The sequence below is a fragment of the Caretta caretta genome, chromosome 2, assembly GCF_965140235.1.
Source record: "Caretta caretta isolate rCarCar2 chromosome 2, rCarCar1.hap1, whole genome shotgun sequence".
In the NCBI taxonomy this organism is placed as follows: domain Eukaryota; kingdom Metazoa; phylum Chordata; order Testudines; family Cheloniidae; genus Caretta; species Caretta caretta.
Window position 1 is genome coordinate 37,763,866 of NC_134207.1, and position 21,106 is coordinate 37,784,971.

The window sequence follows — 21,106 nt, forward strand, 5'->3', positions numbered from 1 at the left end:
TTTTGCTGACTATTTAGTTAACCCCCATTCACATTGTCTCATCACTCAGCTCATTTTCCTGAGATTATCAGCAAAATATTATTTTCTCCCATTAAACTAATACAAATCTATGAAAACTATATTCTGGTGGGCTTCTTATTCTTTGGTGAAAGACAGGGATTCTTAGTAATGTAAGAGTCCTGCATTCAGTAAGGGGTTTGGCTAAGTGACTCCACTCCTGTTGTTGAAGCCAATCTTTTATAAACTATGTCATAAACTACCTCTGTGGATTAGTATGTTGTTCAGAGGTATGTTGGAAACATTCCTTGAGTGGGAGATGTCGAAAATAGGATTCCAGGTCACCACAGAACTGTATCATGTTCGTGGGGGTGGAGGGGCAGAAGTAGAGGCCCCGAGATAGGAAAGCTGCTTCTGCTGGGCTGAGAGTATAGTTGGATAGGTTAACAATATTGCTGGGTGGGTTGAGGGAACCATTGCTGTAGCCCCTTGTGGCATATAGTAGTTTAGAAAGTTTAGTGTCCTTTTTCTTTTGTAGAGAAGCAAAGTGTGTGTTGTAAATGGCTTGTCTAGTTTTAGTAAAGTCCAGCCACGAGGAAGTTTGTGTGGAAGGTTGTTTTTTTATGAGAGTATCCATTTTTGAGAGCTCATTCTTAATCTTTCCCTGTTTGCTGTAGAGGATGTTGATCAGATGGTTCCGCAGTTTCTTTGAGAGCGTGTGGCACAAGCTGTCAGCATAGTCTGTGTGGTATGTAGATTGTAATGGATTTTTTACCTTCAGTCCTTTTGGTACGATGTCCATCTGTTTGCATTTGGAAAGGAAGATGATGTCTGTCTGTATCTGTACAAGTTTTTTCATGCAGTTGATAGATTTCCACTCCATACGGCTAAATGCAGTGCCTTGCATAATGACAGGTTTCAGAGTAACAGCCGTGTTAGTCTGTATTCGCAAAAAGAAAAGGAGTACTTGTGGCACCTTAGAGACTAACCAATTTATTTGAGCATAAGCTTTCGTGAGCTACAGCTCACTTCATCGAATGCATACTGTGGAAAATGTAGAAGATCTTATTATATACACACAAAGCATGACAAAATACCTCCTCCCACCGCACTCTCCTGCTGGTAATAGCTTATCTAAAGTGATCACTCTCCTTACAATGTGTATGATAATCAAGGTGGGCCATTTCCAGCACAAATGCAGGGTTTAACAAGAACGTCTGGGGGGTGTGTGTGTCACTGCTATGGGTACCCGCATGTCTCCACAGTATGCCAACATTTTTATGGCTGATTTAGAACAACGCTTCCTCAGCTCTCGTCCCCTAACGCCCCTACTCTAATTGCGCTATATTGATGACATCTTCATCATCTGGACCCATGGAAAAGAAGCCCTTGAGGAATTCCACCATGATTTCAACAATTTCCATCCCACCAACAACCTCAGCCTGGTCCAGTCCACACAAGAGATCCACTTCCTAAACACTACAGTGCTAATAAACGATGGTCACATAAACACCACCCTATACTGGAAACCTACTGACCGGTATTCCTACCTACATGCCTCCAGCTTTCACCCTGACCATACCACACGATCCATCGTCTACAGCCAAGTTCTGCGATACAACTGCATTTGCTCCAACCCCTCAGACAGAGACAAACACCTACAAGATCTCTATCAAGCATTCTTACGACTACAATACCCACCTGCGGAAGTGAAGAAACAGATTGATAGAGCCAGAAGAGTTCCCAGAAGTCACCTACTACAGGACAGGCCTAACAAAGAAAATAACAGAACGCCACTAGTCATCACCTTCAGCCCCCAACTAAAACCCCTCCAACGCATTATTAAGGATCTACAACCTATCCTGAAGGATGACCCAACACTCTCACAAATCGTGGGAGACAGGCCAGTCCTTGCCTACAGACAGCCCTCCAACCTGAAGCAACTACTCACCAGCAACCACACACCACACACCAGAACCACTAACCCAGGAACCTATCCTTGCAACAAAGCCTGTTGCCAACTGTGCCCACATATCTATTCAGGGGACACCATCACAGGGCCTAATAACATCAGCCACACTATCAGAGGCTCGTTCACCTGCACATCCACCAATGTGATATATGCCATCATGTGCCAGCAATGCCCCTCTGCCATGTACATTGGTCAAACTGGACAGTCTCTACGTAAAAGAGTAAATGGACACAAATCAGATGTCAAGAATTATAACATTCATAAACCAGTCGGAGAAAACTTCAATCTCTCTGATCACGCGATTACAGACATGAAAGTTGCGATACTACAACAGAAAAACTTCAAATCCAGACTCCAGCGAGAGACTGCTGAATTGGAATTCATTTGCAAATTGGATACAATTAACTTAGGGTTGAATAGAGACTGGGAGTGGCTAAGTCATTATGCAAGGTAACCTATTTCCCCTTGTTTTTTCCTACCCACACTCCCCTCCGCCCCCGTTCCTCAGACGTTCTCGTTAAACCCTGGATATGTGCTGGAAATGGCCCACCTTGATTATCACACACATTGTAAGGAGAGTGATCACTTTAGATAAGCTATTACCAGCAGGAGAGTGGGGTGGAGGGAGAGAAAACTTTTTGTAGTGATAAACACCCATTTTTTCATGGTTTGTGTGTATAAAAACATCTTCTGTGTTTTCCACAGTATGCCGCCGATGAAGTGAGCTGTAGCTCACGAAAGCTTATGCTCACATAAATTGGTTAGTCTCGAAGGTGCCACAAGTACTCCTTTACTTTTAGCTTTTTGTCAGTCATTGCTGTGAGCATCTTCTTTAACATGTGTGCCAATCCTTTCCCAAAAAAATTCACAACGTGTTCATAGGTAAGGGCAGTGCTTGGCAAGCACTTCAGTATCCTCATTGTATACACCCATTACCATGTAGTTTGTGAAGTCTTTGGGCAATATTTGTGCTGTCACTTTGCTCAAGAGCTTTGTCATGGCACATTTTCTGTCTGAGAAGAAAATGCCTGAGGCTCTTACTGCCTCTACAGATGGAGGGAATTTAAAAGAGCAACCACAAGATGTGTGTGCTGGTCTTTGCAGGGACTTTATATCCTTTGCTCTAGTCAGATGAAGGCTATTTATCTTTCCTATGCACTTTAAAAGTTAGGCACTTCTTGCAAGAATTCTGAAGACTCCAACTGGGTCTGTAAAACTCAGCCAGAACTAGGATTCCAAAATGGCCTCTGTGAAATGAAAGGTGTTTTAAAGGATTTTTTTTAAATGTACTAAATTCAAGGCTGATGTAAGAGGGTGCATCTCCCACTGAAGTCAATAGGGACAGTGTCTGCTTATACCAGGGCTAAATGCCCTGCAAATGTTTATGGCTAGCCTTGACTGGAAGAGCTTGTGACCATCTACTTGGCTCTCCTGCTTGCTTTCAGCTGCTCAGTGATTCTTGAACTTTGGTATTGGTGACCCCTTTCACACAGCAAGCCTCTGAGTGCGACCCCCCCCCCCCTTACACATGAAAAACACTTCTTAAATATTTAACAATATTATAAATGCTGGAGGTGAAGTGGGCTTTGGGCTTGGAGGTGGAAAGCTTGTGAACCCCACATAATAACCTCACGATGCCCTGGGGGGTCATGACCCCAGTTTGAGAACCCCTGTGCTAAATTGTGATAAATAACAGCTAAAATATATTAAATACTTTCTGAATGTTACTTTCTCACATAAGCAATTGTGGTAGTTGTAGCTGGTATTATGTGATCAGGTGGGAGGGGTATTGATTTGTGCCACCATGAATGGGAGAGGAGGTTGTTCAGGGTGCAGTCTCTCTGTTAAACTGTAGAACATCCTATGAAAAAAATTGACAACCTCTGCTGAACAGCGGCTCTGAAATGGGACTTGTATCCTTTTGTTTGGCGAACTGGTTTGCCTGAGGGCTAGTGGGCTTGCGCTTGTGTCACACCTTACAGTGCTGGTTGATGGTCTGTTCTGGCTTCTTAATCTTTATTTCTAAATTCAGTATTTTGTACTGATTTAATTGTAAGGTGCTAAGTCACTGTACATAGATGCCTTATACATGTATCAAGCAATATATTAAATAAAATCCTTTCTTCTCTATCTCTACAGCCAGAACCCTTGTCTACATCTTGGCCATCGCTTGTCCTGATTACCAAGACCACTTCCTTTGTGGCCTATCCTCTTGTTCCCCTTCTCCCTCAAAAAACCTGCTGCTGTAAACATCTTTTTCTCCTTCTGCTCTGATCATGTCACTCTCCTCTGAGAATCCCTTTGTTTGCTTTCCCTTGTCTTCGGCATCAAGTTGAAGATTCTTATCTTCACCTTCAAAGTCTTGAACTGCTTATATTTCTGATCTCATTCTTCTTAGTCTCAGGATGGATAAAATTGATGATTTTTTTGGAAAAAACAATACAAAATTGGATTCTTTTAATTTAAATTGTTTTTATTTAAGCTGGATTTTTTAAAATTTTGTTTACATTAACAGTTTTTAAAAAAATAAACCTAAAAATAAAATCTGAAGTTTTCACACAATATGTTAAGGCTTAAACTTATTATTATCTTCAAAATATTTAAATAAAAAATAAATATGTTGAATCCATGGTCCTCTATCAAAAACTTTGAGTTAAAAGCTGCTTTTTCTATATAAATATATTCCCCACCCTAGATTCTAACTTTTGAGAGCAAGCTTTATAAATATGGAACAGTAGGTCATGTACTCTATCAAGTGCTTGTTTTGTTTAATAAAAATAAATTTTATATGCTGTTTTGTATGTTTAATTGAACTCCAGTTACCATCCTAGTACAGCTTGACACAAATCATGAACAAAAAGTTAATTATCAAGTAAATAAGCAATATATCATTGACCATTTTCTGCTAATTAATAAGAATCCAAAAATATTAAGCTATGTTTAATTGATTAAATAAATGTATATAGTTATCGTGAACTCTCCTAGATAGCAAAAGATGTACCAAATGTAGTGTACAGGCTCTATTTAGTTGTAAATCAACATGTTTTAATGGTTATATCAACCAACAAGAATGCACCTTTCTTTAGAAAATTACTGAAGTGCAAATAGAAAAGTTGATTTAAATTGAGGCTTTCCACTTGGTGACTTAAATCACTGATTTAAATTGTTTTGATTTAAATCAAATCTACCCTGCTTAGTCTTTTTAACCTCTCTTTTGTTTCCCTCTCCCACTCTGATCTTAGTTCCTTCTCTGTTACCTTCTTCTTGTGTGCCTAAAAATGTCTCACTCATCCTTTAGATACCTCCTCCAGATAAATTTCTTCTGCAAAGTTTGGATAATGACATCTGACACCAACTCAACCTGTTACACACTGCAGAGCATATTTTGTGCCAGTATCTGAATTGTTTTGTCTGTGTCTATTCTAGGTTGTAAACTGCTCGTGGATCACATCTCCCTATATGGCCCCAAGCACATTGCTGACCCTCAATATATAATAAGAAGTAGTTTGATATAATTACAGTAAATACTGTTGTGAGAGGAATCATGACAGTCCAATGACAATGGACTAAAATAATACATTTTGGATAGTTGTAACAAAAATGCAATCTCATAAATAACATGCACTGATTGCAAAGCTTTAAATTTTCTTAAAGCCTGTTCCTGCTCCTACTCGCATTGAAATCAGTGATAAAACTACCATGTGAGTTATTTACTGTGAGCTTTTTTTCTATCTAGATGCTGATATTGGATATCTAGGGTGAAATCCTAGTCCCACTGAAGTCAGTGGTAAAACTCCCATTGATTTCAGTAGGGCCAGGGTTTCACCCCTAATACTTAACTTTGAATTTCTTTGCATTTGAGGTACTGGGCTGTTATTACTGCAATATTAAGAGTCTGTCTAATTTTAATTACTGGTTAACTATCATTTGTATATAACTGATTTCTATAATCTCTGGTGCCGCTAATGGCTTTATCATTTTTCAGTTCTTTTATTGCCTCTGGTTCCTCAGTATATGTCCTGCAAAGGAGCACAAAGAGGGCTGCAAAGAGAAATAGGGAAAATAATGGGCCTGCCCTTTACAACTCATACAACCTTTTGCATGCACAGATCGAGTGTGTGTTGAGAGGCAGGGTTTCTGTGGGCCTTCAGTTAAAAAAATCTGTAGTTGTGCAATATAAAGTGAATAAAGAAAAAATCAAATCAGAAGTGACATAAATTCTAATGGAGCAGGAAAACTGACAATTTGAATCAGTGCTCTGAGGATAACTTTAAAGAACAGAGCACATTTGGAGAATTGGATAATAATGTATTTGACCTATTCTTTATGTAGGATAAAAAACCATCATCATCTTGGTAGAGGAGAGGAAAGAGAAGTTGTTCAGGGTGAGCTGGTTGACAACTTTAAAGGCAAACACCTACATATTTTATTCTTAAAAAAAAAAAAAAGATGTAAGAACTGAAGTTTGAACTTCCTGTAATGCATTTTCATCTGTGTGCAGGTAACTGTGCTCAGCTAGCCAGAAAAGCTCATAAATAACTTTTTGAATCCTAATCAGATTATGGCACAGAGCACAAAATGCATATTTATGGCATCCAAAGTTAGCTATGGATTAGAAATATTGTTCTCTTTGTGGACATTCCTGGGTATAATGGTCTTATAGTAACAATATTTATTTAAGAGAAATACAAATGCTTTAGTTTATTCATTAAAAAAAATGTTGTGGGACAAGTTTGGAGAGAGGGAGCAGAAGGATCCATAACTCTACAGTACATTCCCTTCCAGAACCTGGAATATTCCCAACATTCCTCTGGTTGTCAGTAAATAGTTGTGAAAAACATTGCCAGAACATGTTTCATCTGCCGCTGTTGACTGGTCTGCATAGAGGATAACTATCTTCTACTGCTACCAATTACCCTACTAGCTCACGTGGTAGAGGTCTGTGCAGTCATTCTAAAGGTTCTATGTCTGCTGATGACCCACGTAAGGGTCAGTATAATTCCACGTGTTGAAATTTCTGTTTTTTTTCAGTTTCCTTTTTAAAAAATTACTTACAAAAACTTAAAAATGCAAAGGCTGTCAAGTGCTCATTAAATGGGGAGCTAGTCAGTATTGTCATCATTCCAGGTGTGCCCTCTTTCCTTTAACTGCACACCATCCAAACATTGCACTGAATATGGAATTAATTTCCTTCTGGGCTTCTCTCATCATGGATGTCACAGGGTACACTCCCCACTGGGGCATCTCCTCCTGGCTACATCTGGGATTAGCTCTGCCTCATCTGACACCCCCTTCCTTCTCTCAGCTCATGCTGTGGCCCCTCTTGCTCTCTAGGAGTCACAGTGCTTCCTGTTCGTGGCTTGGTCCTCCAGCCAATCCGTGATACAGTTTTCCCCAGACCCACTGTCTGGGTGCCATTCCAAGTAGTCTTCCCAATCCAGACTGTGCCACTTTCCGAGCGGCTAGAATGGGAACCTGGTCCCACCAGTTACTCTGAGTTCCAGCCCTGGGACCCTATAATCAGCAGCCAGCATTTGCACTATCTCAACCTTTGCTGCCATTTCCCTGGGCTTCTTCTTACTCTGCCCGCTGCAGGCTTTCTTCATCACCCTTTCGGGTAAACCCTTTCCTCAGGGTCAGGATGACAGGGCTTCTTCTCCTGGGTTTTCCCTACTCATCTCACTAGAGTAGAGTAGTCCAAGCAGACCTCCACACTTCTGCCCCTTCAGCTCTCACTTCCTGGTTTTATATAAGCCCAGGCTACCCTGACCCTGGTGGGCTTCATCTTCAATTAGGCTTGACTGACAAGCCCTACTTCTGCCCCCAGAGTCATCCTGCCAGGTTAATTAGCCCCTTCTAAGCCATCTTAACCCCTTCCCTTCATAACACCCCATCATAACGGGCAATCATAACTGTAGTGTATGAATGCTTCATGGACATTAATGAATTTATCTAATCAAAGATCTTGTGAGGTAAAATAGTATTTGTACCACATCTGTAAAATGGGATGGGACATAGACATTAAGACCAAAATTGTCATTGTCCCCTAATATTGAGTGCCCAATTATAGCTCCTGTGGCCAGATTTTTCTGAGTACTTAGCATTTTTATTTCAAGGCACAGCTTTCACCTACTCTAGTTGCAGTTGTGTGTGCTCAGAACGTCTGCAAATCATGCCTTAGGTGTTTCAAGTTGGACACCTAGAAAATGAGGAATGTACAATTAGTGGCCACCTGTTAAGAGTTTGGCTTAAGTTAAGTGCAAACTTTGTGGCAGAGGCAGGGATAGAACCCAATACTTCAAGGCAACATTCAATTGCCTTATTCTGGCGACCATGTTTTCTCTCCCTGCAAGTCTTGCCTCACTCATTACACATCTTACAATTTCTGCAGAGCTCCTGCAGACAACAGCCTCCTTCGCTACACATCCCTGATTTATTCCTGAGAGCTATCCATTCTATGCTCTTAGCAGAGCAGGGGGTCCCATGGAAAAAATAGTGTGTGATCATGTAATTAGGCAGTATCAGAATGCATCTGACAGAACAAGGACTAAGCCCTGGTCTACACTAGGACTTTAGGTCGAATTTAGCAGCGTTAAATCGATTTAAACCTGCACCCGTCCACACAATGAAGCCCTTTATTTCGACTTAAAGGGCTCTTAAAATCGATTTCCTTACTCCACCCCTGACAAGTGGATTAGCGCTTAAATCGACGTTGCCGGCTCGAATTTGGGGTACTGTGGACACAATTCGATGGTATTGGCCTCCGGGAGCTATCCCAGAGTGCTCCATTCTGACCGCTCTGGACAGCGCTCTCAACTCAGATGCACTGGCCAGGTAGACAGGAAAAGAACCGCAAACTTTTGAATCTCATTTCCTGTTTGGCCAGCGTGGCAAGCTGCAGGTGACCATGCAGAGCTCATCAGCACAGGTGACCATGATGGAGTCCCAGAATCGCAAAAGAGCTCCAGCATGGACTGAACGGGAGGTACGGGATCTGATCGCTGTTTGGGGAGAGGAATCCGTGCTATCAGAACTCCGTTCCAGTTTTCAAAATGCCAAAACCTTTCTGAAAATCTCCCAGGGCATGAAGGACAGAGGCCATAACAGGGACCCGAAGCAGTGCCGCGTGAAACTGAAGGAGCTGAGGCAAGCCTACCAGAAAACCAGAGAGGCGAACAGCCGCTCTGGGTCAGAGCCCCAAACATGCCGCTTCTATGATGAGCTGCATGCCATTTTAGGGGGTTCAGCCACCACTACCCCAGCCGTGTTGTTTGACTCCTTCAATGGAGATGGAGGCAATACAGAAGTAGGTTTTGGGGACGAAGAAGATGATGATGAGGAGGTTGTAGATAGCTCACAGCAAGCAAGCGGAGAAACCGGTTTTCCCGAGAGCCAGGAACTGTTTCTCACCCTAGACCTGGAGCCAGTACCCCCCGAACCCACCCAAGGCTGCCTCCTGGACTCAGCAGGTGGAGAAGGGACCTCTGGTGAGTGTACCTTTTAAAATGCTATACATGGTTTAAAAGCAAGCATGTGAAAGGATTACTTTGCCCTGGCATTTGCGGTTCTGCCTTTGCAAAAGGTTTCTGGGGAGGGCAGCCTTATTTCGTCCTTCATGGTAGGACACTTTACCACTCCAGGCCAGCAACACGTACTGGGGAATCACTGTAGAACAAAGCATTGCAGTGTATGTTTGCTGGCATTCAACCAAAATCCGTTCACGCGGTGGGAGGAGGCAAAATGCAACCTTGTAACGAAAGCACATGTGCTATGTATGTAATGTTAACAGCAAGGTTTACCCTGAAAGAGTGTAGCGACTGTTTTATAAAATGTGTCTTTTTAAATACCGCTGTCCCTTTTTTTTTCTCCACCAGCTGCATGTGTTTCAATGATCACAGGATCTTCTCCTTCCCAGAGGCTAGTGAAGCTTAGAAAGAAAAAAAAACGCACTCGCGATGAAATGTTCTCTGAGCTCATGCTGTCCTCCCACACTGACAGAGCACAGACGAATGCGTGGAGGCAAATAATGTCAGAGTGCAGGAAAGCACAAAATGACCGGGAGGAGAGGTGGAGGGCTGAAGAGAGTAAGTGGCGGGCTGAAGACAGGGCTGAAGCTTAAAGGTGGCGGCAGCGTGATGAGAGGAGGCAGGATTCAATGCTGAGGCTGCTGCAGGACCAAACCAGTATGCTCCAGTGTATGGTTGAGCTGCAGCAAAGGCAGCTGGAGCACAGACTGCCACTGCAGCCCCTCTGTAACCAACCGCCCTCCTCCCCAAGTTCCATAGCCTCCACACCCAGACGCCCAAGAACGCGGTGGGGGGGCCTCCGGCCAACCAGCCACTCCACCACAGAGGATTGCCCAAAAAAAAGAAGGCTGTCATTCAATAAATTTTAAAGTTGTAAACTTTTAAAGTGCTGTGCTTAAAGTGCTGTGTGGCATTTTCCTTCCCTCCTCCACCACCCCTCCTGGGATACCTTGGTAGTCATCCCCCTATTTGTGTGATGAATGAATAACGAATGCATATTCTCTGTGTGTATATAAAGTCTGCTGCAGTTTCCACGGTAAACATCTGATGAAGTGAGCTGTAGCTCACGAAAGCTCATGCTCAAATAAATTGGTTAGTCTCTAAGGTGCCACAAGTACTCCTTTTCTTTTTGCGAATACAGACTAACACGGCTGTTCCTCTGAAACCTGTCGGAATGCATGAATGTGAAGCAACAATGACTTTATTGGCTCTGCAAGCAATGATTAAAGGGAGGAGGGGAGGGTGGTTAGCTTACAGGGAAGTAGAGTGAACCAAGGGGTGGGGGGGTTCATCAAGGAGAAACAAACAGAACTTTCACACCGTAGCCTGGCCAGTCATGAAACTGTTTTTCAAAGCTTCTCTGATGCGTACCGCGCCCTCCTGTGCTCTTCTAACCGCCCTGGTGTCTGGCTGCGCGTAACCAGCAGCCAGGCGATTTGCCTCAACCTCCCACCCCGCCATAAACGTCTCCCCCTTACTCTCACAGATATTGTGGAGCACACAGCAAGCAGTAATAACAATGGGAATATTGGTTTCGCTGAGGTCTAAGCGAGTCAGTAAACTGCGCCAGCGCGCCTTTAAACGTCCAAATGCACATTCTACCACCATTCTGCACTTGCTCAGCCTGTAGTTGAACAGCTCCTGACCACTGTCCAGGCTGCCTGTGTATGGCTTCATGAGCCATGGCATTAAGGGGTAGGCTGGGTCCCCAAGGATACATATAGGCATTTCAACATCCCCAACAGTTATTTTCTGGTCTGGGAATAAAGTCCCTTCCTGCAGCTTTTGAAACAGACCAGAGTTCCTGAAGATGCGAGCATCATGCACCTTTCCCGGCCATCCCACGTTGATGTTGGTGAAACGTCCCTTGTGATCCACCAGAGCTTGCAGCACTATCGAAAAGTACCCCTTGCGGTTTATGTACTCGGCGGCTTGGTGCTCCGGTGCCAAGATAGGGATATGGGTTCCATCTATAGCCCCACCACAGTTAGGGAATCCCATTGCAGCAAAGCCATCCACTATGACCTGCACATTTCCCAGGGTCACTACCCTTGATATCAGCAGATCTTTGATTGCGTGGGCTACTTGCATCACAGCAGCCCCCACAGTAGATTTGCCCACTCCAAATTGATTCCCAACTGACCGGTAGCTGTCTGGCGTTGCAAGCTTCCACAGGGCTATCGCCACTCGCTTCTCAACTGTGAGGGCTGCTCTCATCTTGGTATTCATGCGCTTCAGGGCAGGGGAAAGCAAGTCACAAAGTTCCATGAAAGTGCCCTTACGCATGCGAAAGTTTCGTAGCCACTGGGAATCGTCCCAGACCTGCAACACTATGCGGTCCCACCAGTCTGTGCTTGTTTCCCGAGCCCAGAATCGGCGTTCCACAGCATGAACCTGCCCCATTAGCACCATGATGCATGCATTGTCAGGGCCCATGCTTTCAGAGAAATCTGTGTCCATGTCCTGATCACTCACGGGACCGCGCTGACGTTGCCTCCTCGCCCGGTATCGCGTTGCCATGTTCTGGTGCTGCATATACTGCTGAATAATGCGTGTGGTGGTTAATGTGCTCCTAATTGCCAAAGTGAGCTGAGCGGGCTCCATGCTTGCCGTGGTATGGCGTCCGCACAGAAAAAAGGCGCGGAACGATTGTCTGCCGTTGCTCTGACGGAGGGAGGGGCGACTGACGACACGGCTTACAGGGTTGGCTTCAGGGAGCTAAAATCAACAAAGGGGGTGCCTGTACATCAAGGAGTATTTCAGGCAGGACTGCACGGAGGGTTCCAATAAGAAATGGTGCACCTAAGTTATCGTTGTTATTGGAACAAGGAGGTTAGCCTGGCCTCTGATTGATACATGGCTAGATTTACCTCGCTGCACCTTCTCTGTGAGTGACTGCAGTGTGACCTAGAGGAATGAGTCCCCTAGACAGGGGAGGAGGCAAATGAGTACAAAACAAATCTGGTCTATTTCTTGTTTTGACCCACTCCATCTATCTTTTACATCTTTGGCTGGCAGCAGACGGTGCAGAAGGACTGCATGCCATCCACATCTCATGGCTGCTCGGCAGAAGATGGTACAGTACGACTGCTAGCCATCCCCATCTCTTGCCTGCCTGGCAGAAGATGGTGCAATACGACTGCTAGCAATCCTCATCTCTTGCCTGCCTGGCAGAAGATGGTACAGTACGACTGCTAGCAGTCCGTATCGCCTGCCCGCTCACCATAAGACGGTTCAATAGGACTGACTGCAGGACTAAAGAGAATGACCTGGTCAAGTCACTCCAAATTTAGTCCCTGCGCCCATGTCTGCCCAGGCGCTCCCAGCCGACGCGGCCAGGAGCACCTCGGACACGATGAGGACGACTACCAATCGTATTGCACCGTCTGCTGCCAGAAGGCAAGGGGTTGCTGCTACTGTGTAGCAAAGCCGTACCGCGTCTGCCAGCACCCAGGAGACATAGGGTGACGGTTACCTGAGCGGGCTCCATGCTTGCTGTGGTATGGCGTCTGCACAGGTAACTCAGGAAAAAAGGCGCGAAATGATTGTCTGCCCTTGCTTTCACGGAGGGAGGGAGGGAACGGGGGCCTGACGACACGTACCCAGAACCACCCGCGACAATGTTTTAGCCCCATCAGAGTGCTCCATTGTGACTGCTCTGGACAGCACTCTCAGATGCCCGATTGTTTGCCATTGCTCTGACGCTGGGAGGGGCGCTTACAGGGTTGGCTTCAGGGAGCTAAAATCAACAAAGGGGGTGGCTTTACATCAAGGAGTATTTCAGGCAGGACTTCACGGAGGGTTCCAATAAGAAATGGTGCACCTAAGTTATTGTCCTTATTGGAGCAAGAAGGTTAGCCTGGCCTCTGATTGATACATGGCTAGATTTACCTCGCTGCACCTTCTCTGTGAGTGACTGCAGTGTGATCTAGAAGAATGAGTCCCCTAGACAGGGGAGGGGGGGAAGCAAATGAGTACAAAACAAATCTGGTCTATTTCTTGTTTTGATCCACTCCATCTATCTTTTACATCTTTGGCTGGCAGCAGACGGTGCAGAAGGACTGCATGCCATCCACATCTCATGGCTGCTCGGCAGAAGATGGTACAGTACGACTGCTAGCAGTCCGTATCGCCTGCCCGCTCACCATAAGACGGTTCAATAGGACTGACTGCAGGACTAAAGAGAATGACCTGGTCAAGTCACTCCAAATTTAGTCCCTGTGCCCATGTCTGCCCAGGCGCTCCTGATCGACCTCACAGAGGCGACCAGGAGCACCTCAGACATGACGATGACGGCTACCAGTCGTACTGTACCGTCTGCTGCCACAAGGGAAGGGGTTGCTGCTACTGTGTAGCAATGCCATACCGCGTCTGCCAGCACCCAGGAGACATAGGGTGACGGTTACCTGAGCGGGCTCCATGCTTGCCATGGTATGGCGTCTGCACAGGTAACTCAGGAAAAAAGGCGCGAAATGATTGTCTGCCCTTGCTTTCACGGGGGGAGGGAGGGAACGGGGGGCTGACGATATGTACCCAGAACCACCCGCGACAATGTTTTAGCCCCATCAGGCATTGGGATCTCAACCCAGAATTCCAATGGGCAGCGGAGACTGCGGGAACTGTGGGATAGCTATCCACAGTGCAACGCTCCGGAAGTCGACGCTTGCCTCGGTACTGTGGAAGCGCTCCGCCGAGTTAATGCACTTAATGTACTTAGAGCATTTTCTGTGGGGACACACACACTCGAATTTATAAAACCGATTTCTAAAAAACCGACTTCTATAAATTCGACCTTATTCCGTAGTGTAGACATACCCTAATAGTCTCAAGTTGCAGTGGGGGAGGTTTAGGTTGGATCTTAGGAAAAACTTTTTCACTAGGAGAGTGGTGAAGCACTGGAGTGGGCTACCTAGAGAGGTGGTGGAATCTCCTTCCTTAGGGGTTTTTTAAGATCAGGCTTGACAAAGCCCTCTCTGGGATGATTTAGTTGGGGTTGGTTCTGCTTTGAGCAGGGGGTTTGAGTAAATGACCTTCTGAGATCCCTTCCAATCCTGATATTCTATGATTCTATGAAGGGTGGCTGAACTAATGTTGCACAGGCAGTCTTAATTCGGGCATTTCCTCATTTTTGGTTGCTTGACTTTGCAACCTTTATCATTTATGCATACTTTTTTGTATGTAATTACTATGTAAAGTACACATATTTGTGTAAATGTGTATGAGAGCTCTGCCATTTATTGAACAGTGTGAATGTTTTTGGAGTTGAAAATAAACCATTTTACTGATGGCTTTCTAAAAGCTTTCAGAGACCCCGTCAGTGTAAATAATGACTGCATAACGTATTCAAGAGACTTCAGGAACAAATATTAAGCTTAATAGTGTCAGGTCTGTTGGAGAGCTTTTGCTGAGTGTACTTCCTGTAACTTAAGTGTTACAGATGGTCCTGTTGAGGGGTTAAGAAAATTGTGCTGTGCTAAATGTAGTGAAGTTTCGCTGTCAAACAGAAGCTTTTAGCCCTGACTCAAGCCAAGTGTCAAAAATCTTTGCTTCAGTAACTCTCACTTGTGCCTTGTAAGACAGGGTAGTTGGATGGACAGAGGTGATACAAGCTATTTAATCTTTATTTAAGATTATCACAAGATAATATGGTACAGTTACTGTGAGCTATTGTATTATTAACAACACTGTTTTCAGTGGAATTACTGGCTTGTTTCTGTGTAGCTCTTACAAAATACTCTACAAAGCAACACTTAACATTGCTGTTGCACTGGGAATTCCACAGAAACTTCCTGATGAAAGTGACTTCTTTGCCTCTAGTGCTTCTGATAAATGGAGCCTTGCAACTAGAGATGTTCATAATTTTTATGACAAAGTGCCAACTCACAGAACCTGAAATGTTTTGCAGAAACATTTCTTGTTCAATGAACTTTCGGTGAATAAAAGACAGTGTTCCATAGGAACCTCTTATCTTCTGTTTAAATTGTTTCTCTAGTTAGTTAGTTTCCACTTCTGCCCCTACAAAATAAACCACACTGTTGTGTAGTGTTACTGACTCTAAGGTGGCTGCATTTCAGTAGTCAGGGAGAGTGGCTTAGAGTTTCTTGGGCAAAAACAAAAATCCAGAGTGTTGGCACAAAAGTTGTGCTACAAGACATCTGTGCTGCCGGACAAACCACTAAAGTAGTGGATGATTTCATCTATCTAAGCAGTAAATTGTCATCAGATGGGCACAGCCGTCCATCCAGCCTAAGGAGAATTGGTTTAGCAGCCTTAGACATGAAGAACCTGCATAGGGTCTGGAGCCAAAAAAAGGTGAAATTACATAGAAAAATATAGATTGATCAAATATGTGTACTTCTGACCCTTCTATATGGATCTGAAACATGGAAGTTGCTTTAAAAAGACATGAGGAGGCTGGAGGCATTTAATGTGTGTTGCCTGTAGCAACTATTGGGCATAAGAGGGTTTAATTTTATCAGTAATAGGAATGTATTATTAAGAACCGGCTTTGGGAGGACTGAAGTCGTCATTGGTCACTGTTGGCTGGCATTCCTTGGTCATATAGCTCACTGTGGAGATAAAGTTCCCAAACAGCTGAATTGAGGTCAGGAGGGGACATTGCCTGCCATGGACTGGTGGCTGCCACATGGTCATACATGATTAACCTGGCTGCAACAGGTCAGTAATAACTGTGTGGAGCTTTTATATACCTGGAATACTGCCATACAACGTGGTCATGGACATTCGGCACTACAGACCATTGCTTTCTAAGAATATTGTTGATGGTTGTTGGAATGGCTTCTCTACATTCAATCTGTAGAGTACTGGGATCTTTCAGAATGGATGATTTTATATAAATGGAGGTCCTTCATTATAAAAATATTGCAGAAATCCCTTCCAAGTTCATTTTTAACTTAAGTCACTGAAGATCTAAGTCTCCTGTTGATCTCATTCATGTCCTTACAGAATGCCAAACTGAAATATTTTGGCACTGTGTAATGTCCCCTGCATAAGTATAACCTGTAGGCAGCAATTGCACCTAAGAAGGTGATTCTTAAAGAAAGGTTCAGATAGAACAGTTTTTCTGGTGATATACTCAAGTTCTAAGAAAAGCACCAGTTCTACAGCTGTCTGCAGTAGTGGTATCGGCTGATTCCCAGTAGCACAGTGGGGTCCTGATCTCTGTTGTGGCCTTACTATTTTTTTAAATAATTTATTTAAAAAAATAGTGTTATACACACATTCACTGGTGGACAGAATATATAACTTTAGATGAAGGTATAACTGGAATGAAGACCGAACTGAAATTATTATATTCTTGAATTAATTTTTGTTGTCCATAAAATGTAGGTACAAGATAAGGACCAATATGACTAAATTGGGATAGAATTACGTTATAAAAGGAAACTTGTCCCGAATCACAGATAGGCAATGCTCAGTTGTTTATTTAGCATTAAAGTCTCATATAATTCTTGCTATGCAGTGAAGAATGGATTCAGTTACTTCCAGATTTCTCACATAAGATGAAATGCACTTGGATTTTGTTAAATGCTGTTAAGGAAATACTGTTGTGGGTTATAAACCTCTGCAACAGCAAATTATTCAACATGAGTCTGATTTTTAGTGAAGCATGGGTTTGCACTTTGCATGTACTCCTGGAGGTGAGTGTGCAAATTTTCCAGCTGGACACATATGTGACTATATAGGGATATATCTAGTCCTTTGCACATATGGCAGCTCTAAAAGTACTCAGAATCTCACCCTAGATTTGGCTGAAAGCTTTTATATCATAGTGAAATATATGTAGGTATGTACTCGGGATTGGAATCATTCAGCTGGTATCTTAAACTACTCCTACAGCTAAGGAACCAAATAAATATCATGATGTATGTCAGTGGTTCTCAACCAGCGGCCCGGGGCCTGCTGAGGGGCTGCGAGCAGATTTCAGGGGGTCTGCCAAGCACAGGCAGCATTAGACACTCTGGGGCCCAGGGCAAAAAGCCGAAGCCCCACTGCTTGGGGCTGAAGCCTGGGGCCCTGAGCCCTGCCCCCTGGGGCTGAGGCCAAAGCCTGAGCAATGTAGCTTCATGGGGTCTCTGTGGCATTGGGCCCCAGGCAATTGCCCTGGTTGCTACCCCCTAATGTTGGCCCTGGCTTTATATGCAGAAAAATAGTTGTTGTGACACAGGTGAGCAGTGGAGTTTTTATAGCACGTTGGGGGTGCCGCAGAAAGAAAAAGGTTGAGAACCTCTGGTGTATGTAGTTTCATCACTTAAGCAGTCATGAATAAACGGTCTTCTGTTACATTATATAATGTATTTATAGTTGTCTGTCATCAACATGTCAAGGCAACTAAGGAACAGTTTTTTGTTTTGTTTTTTACTCTAAAAAAATATTGTATTGGGGATAATGTTGCCAACCACGTTAAAAGAAAAGATTTTTGTCTGCCTTGACCTTTTCATATTTGGAAAATATTACTTACAGTGTGTTGAATTTTTTGTGAAATGTGCAGCGAATTACTGGAAATGCAAATGTCTGTAAATCAAATAATTATGTAACAGTGAGAGTAGTCACCCAGTTGTTAAGGCAGAAACTAGCTTTCCATATAAGTCCATACACACATACACATACACACACACACAATTGTTAAGGTGGAAACTAGCTTCCCATATAAGTACACACACACAAACACACACACACTTTGCATCCAGTCCAGTGGTACAACAGTATTTAAGGGTAATGTTGCCAGCTGGTTGGGAATCTTCTGTTGAAATCATTTTTTGACAGAAAATGAATTTTTTGCAAAATTAAAATTTTCTGCAGGCAAACTTTGATTTTTGTCAAAAAAAGACTTTCTGTTGGGAAAATCAAAATGGAATATTTCATTCTGGGTGGGTTTGACCTGAATCAAAACACCCTGGTTTGTTAACTGAACCAAAAAGGGAATTTCAATTCAGTTTGTCATTAAACTGCATCTACCTATGGTACCACAGTGCCTGATGGGAGTTGTAGTTCATGCCCCCATTTTCTCCTATTGGCTGAACTCCTTGACCAGACTATGTTTCCTATGTAGCTAAGTCATTGCAACACCCTGCCTCCAACACAATCCTGTGCCTTGTTTTTAAATGGGTATTCCTGTGAAATCTAAAGAACAACTGGATATAACTAGGGTTGCCAATTTTGGTTGGACATATTCCTGGCGGTTTCCTCACATGACAATCTTTAATTAAAGATTAATCTTTAATTCCTGGATACTCCAGGACAATCCTGGTGGGTTGGCAACCCAAGATATAACATGCACAAAAAGCAGCATAAGAGATGCAATAGAGTTCATATTTTTGAAGAGAGGTGTGAGTGAACACCCAGCTTATGGCAGATGGGCAACCTCTCCCTCAAACAAGTGTGAGCTAATTGGGTTTGTGCATGCACATTCAGATATGGGATTTGTGCGCACACAAGTGTGTGATACATTTATAAGCCAAAGATGCACTCAGCACCAAATTTTAAGTGTGTGTTATATCAGGCATAGCTGTGTGTATAGCAAAAGTGAAGTACTGGTAGTTAAAGAATCTTTCCATTTCTGTCTTGCTGCTTTCTGTCCAGCTTCTTCTTTGTTACTCAGTACACCAGATATAATGAAAGTTGCTGTCTTTGAGACAAGATGCTGTCAGAAATAATTGCTTTCATGAAAAGCAGAGAGCTATAGGGAGAAGATTTAGAAAAGGCATGGCAGAGCTGTGAAGACAGAGCAGTAATCATTAGAAGGGCAGAGAAATGAAGGGAGATAAGAAAGAGTAGAAAAAATGGTTTTAGTGCCATAGAAATGTCTAAAGATTTATTTTGCCATAAACTACAGTAATACTAATATTTTGTTTAGGAGGATAGGGAACAGGTGGATATGATTCAGAGGCTTTGTTTTCACTAATATTATAGGGTTGGGCTCTAATACAATTCACCCAACAAACCTCCTTAAGTGAAAATAGTTAAGCAAAAAAAAATGTAGTTTAAGTTACCAGGTAGGCACAGTGAGGTATATTAAGAAGCATGTTGTATTTAAAGAGATGCAATATATAATTTTAAAGCATTTTTACATTTGCAAATATACCAATATCATTTAATTATAGTTTCAGTGAATGTACCTGTTTTTGACTTCATTCAGAATGGAGATTTTAGATTGCTAATGTGGGTATAACATGTACCTCTGCAAACACATGCTGTGTGTGTATGTGTGTACATACACAATCTTATTCACCCCACATCTGTGAACCTCTGCAGCATATTGTCTAAAATTTGTTGAAACACTTTGGATTCATAGTTTCTCCCTTAATCTTGTGTAACTCACCTGGGGCCCCAAATGTAGTGAAAAAATCATTCATAAGGACCCTTGCTACAGTCACTGCCTCTAGATTTCTGATTGGATAAGACTCAGGTCATTTTGTGAAGTAGTCCATAGCTATCACAGAATCATAGGACTAGAAGGGACCTTGAGAGGTCATCTAGTCCTGTTCCCTGCACTCATGGCAGGACTAAGTATTATCTAGAACATCCCCGACAGGTATTTGTCCGACCTGCTCTTAAAAATCTCCAGTGATGGAGATGCCACAACCTCCCTGGGCAATTTATTCCAGTGCTTAACCACCCTGACAGTTAGGAAATTTTTCCTAATGTCCAACCTAAACCTCCCTTGCAGCAATTTAAGCCCATTGCTTCTTGTCCTATCCTCAGAGGTTAAGAAAAACAATTTTTCTTCCTCCTCCTTGTAACAACCTTTTACATACTTGAAAACTGTTAACATGTCCCCTCTCAGTCTTCTCTTTTCCAGACTAAAGGAACCCAATTTTTTCAATCTTTTCAATTTTTTCAATTTTTTCAATCTTGCCTTGTTACCTTTTATGTCTCTAGCTAGTTTGATCTTGTTTTATGCCTTCACCTTTCTAATTTTGTCCCTACATATTGTGTTATTTGTTTATATTCATCCTTTGTAATTTGACCTAGTTTCTCCACTTTTTGTAGGACTCTTTTTTGATTTTTAGATCATTGACAATCTCCTTGTTAAGCCAAGGTGGTCTCTTGCCATACTTCCTATCTTTCTTACGCAGCGGGATAGTTTGCTTTTGTGCCCTTAATAATGTCTCTTTGAAAAACTGCCAACTGTCTTCAATTGTTTTTCCCCTTAGACTTGCTTCCCATGGGATCTTACCTACCAAATCCCTGAGTTTGCTAAAGTCTGCCTGCTTGAAATCCATTGTCTTTATTTTGCTGTTCTCCCTCCTACCATTTCTTAGAATCATGAACTCTATCATTTCATGATCACTTTCACCCAAGCTGCCTTCCAGTTTCAAATATTCAACCAGTTCCTCCCTATTTGTCAAAATCAAATCTAGAACAGCCTCTCCCCTAGTAGCTTTCTCCAAGTAAAAAGAAAAGGAGTACTTGTGGCACCTTAGAGACTAACCAATTTATTTGAGCATGAGCTTTCGTGAGCTACAGCTCACTTCATCGGATGCATACCGTGGAAACTGCAGCAGACTTTATATACACACAGAGAATATGAAACAATACCTCCTCCCACCCCACTGTCCTGCTGGTAATAGCTTATCTAAAGTGATCA

General features: G+C 43.1%; 1 long non-coding RNA gene across 1 annotated transcript; it reads left to right on the forward strand.

Annotated features, from left to right (window-relative positions):
* Nucleotides 1–8,592: 8,592 nt before the first annotated feature.
* Nucleotides 8,593–10,373, forward strand: LOC142070739 (uncharacterized). Its single transcript, XR_012666690.1, has 2 exons — nt 8,593–9,456; nt 9,844–10,373. It is a non-coding gene; the product is annotated as an uncharacterized LOC142070739 (long non-coding RNA).
* The last annotated feature ends 10,733 nt before the right edge of the window (nt 10,374–21,106 follow it).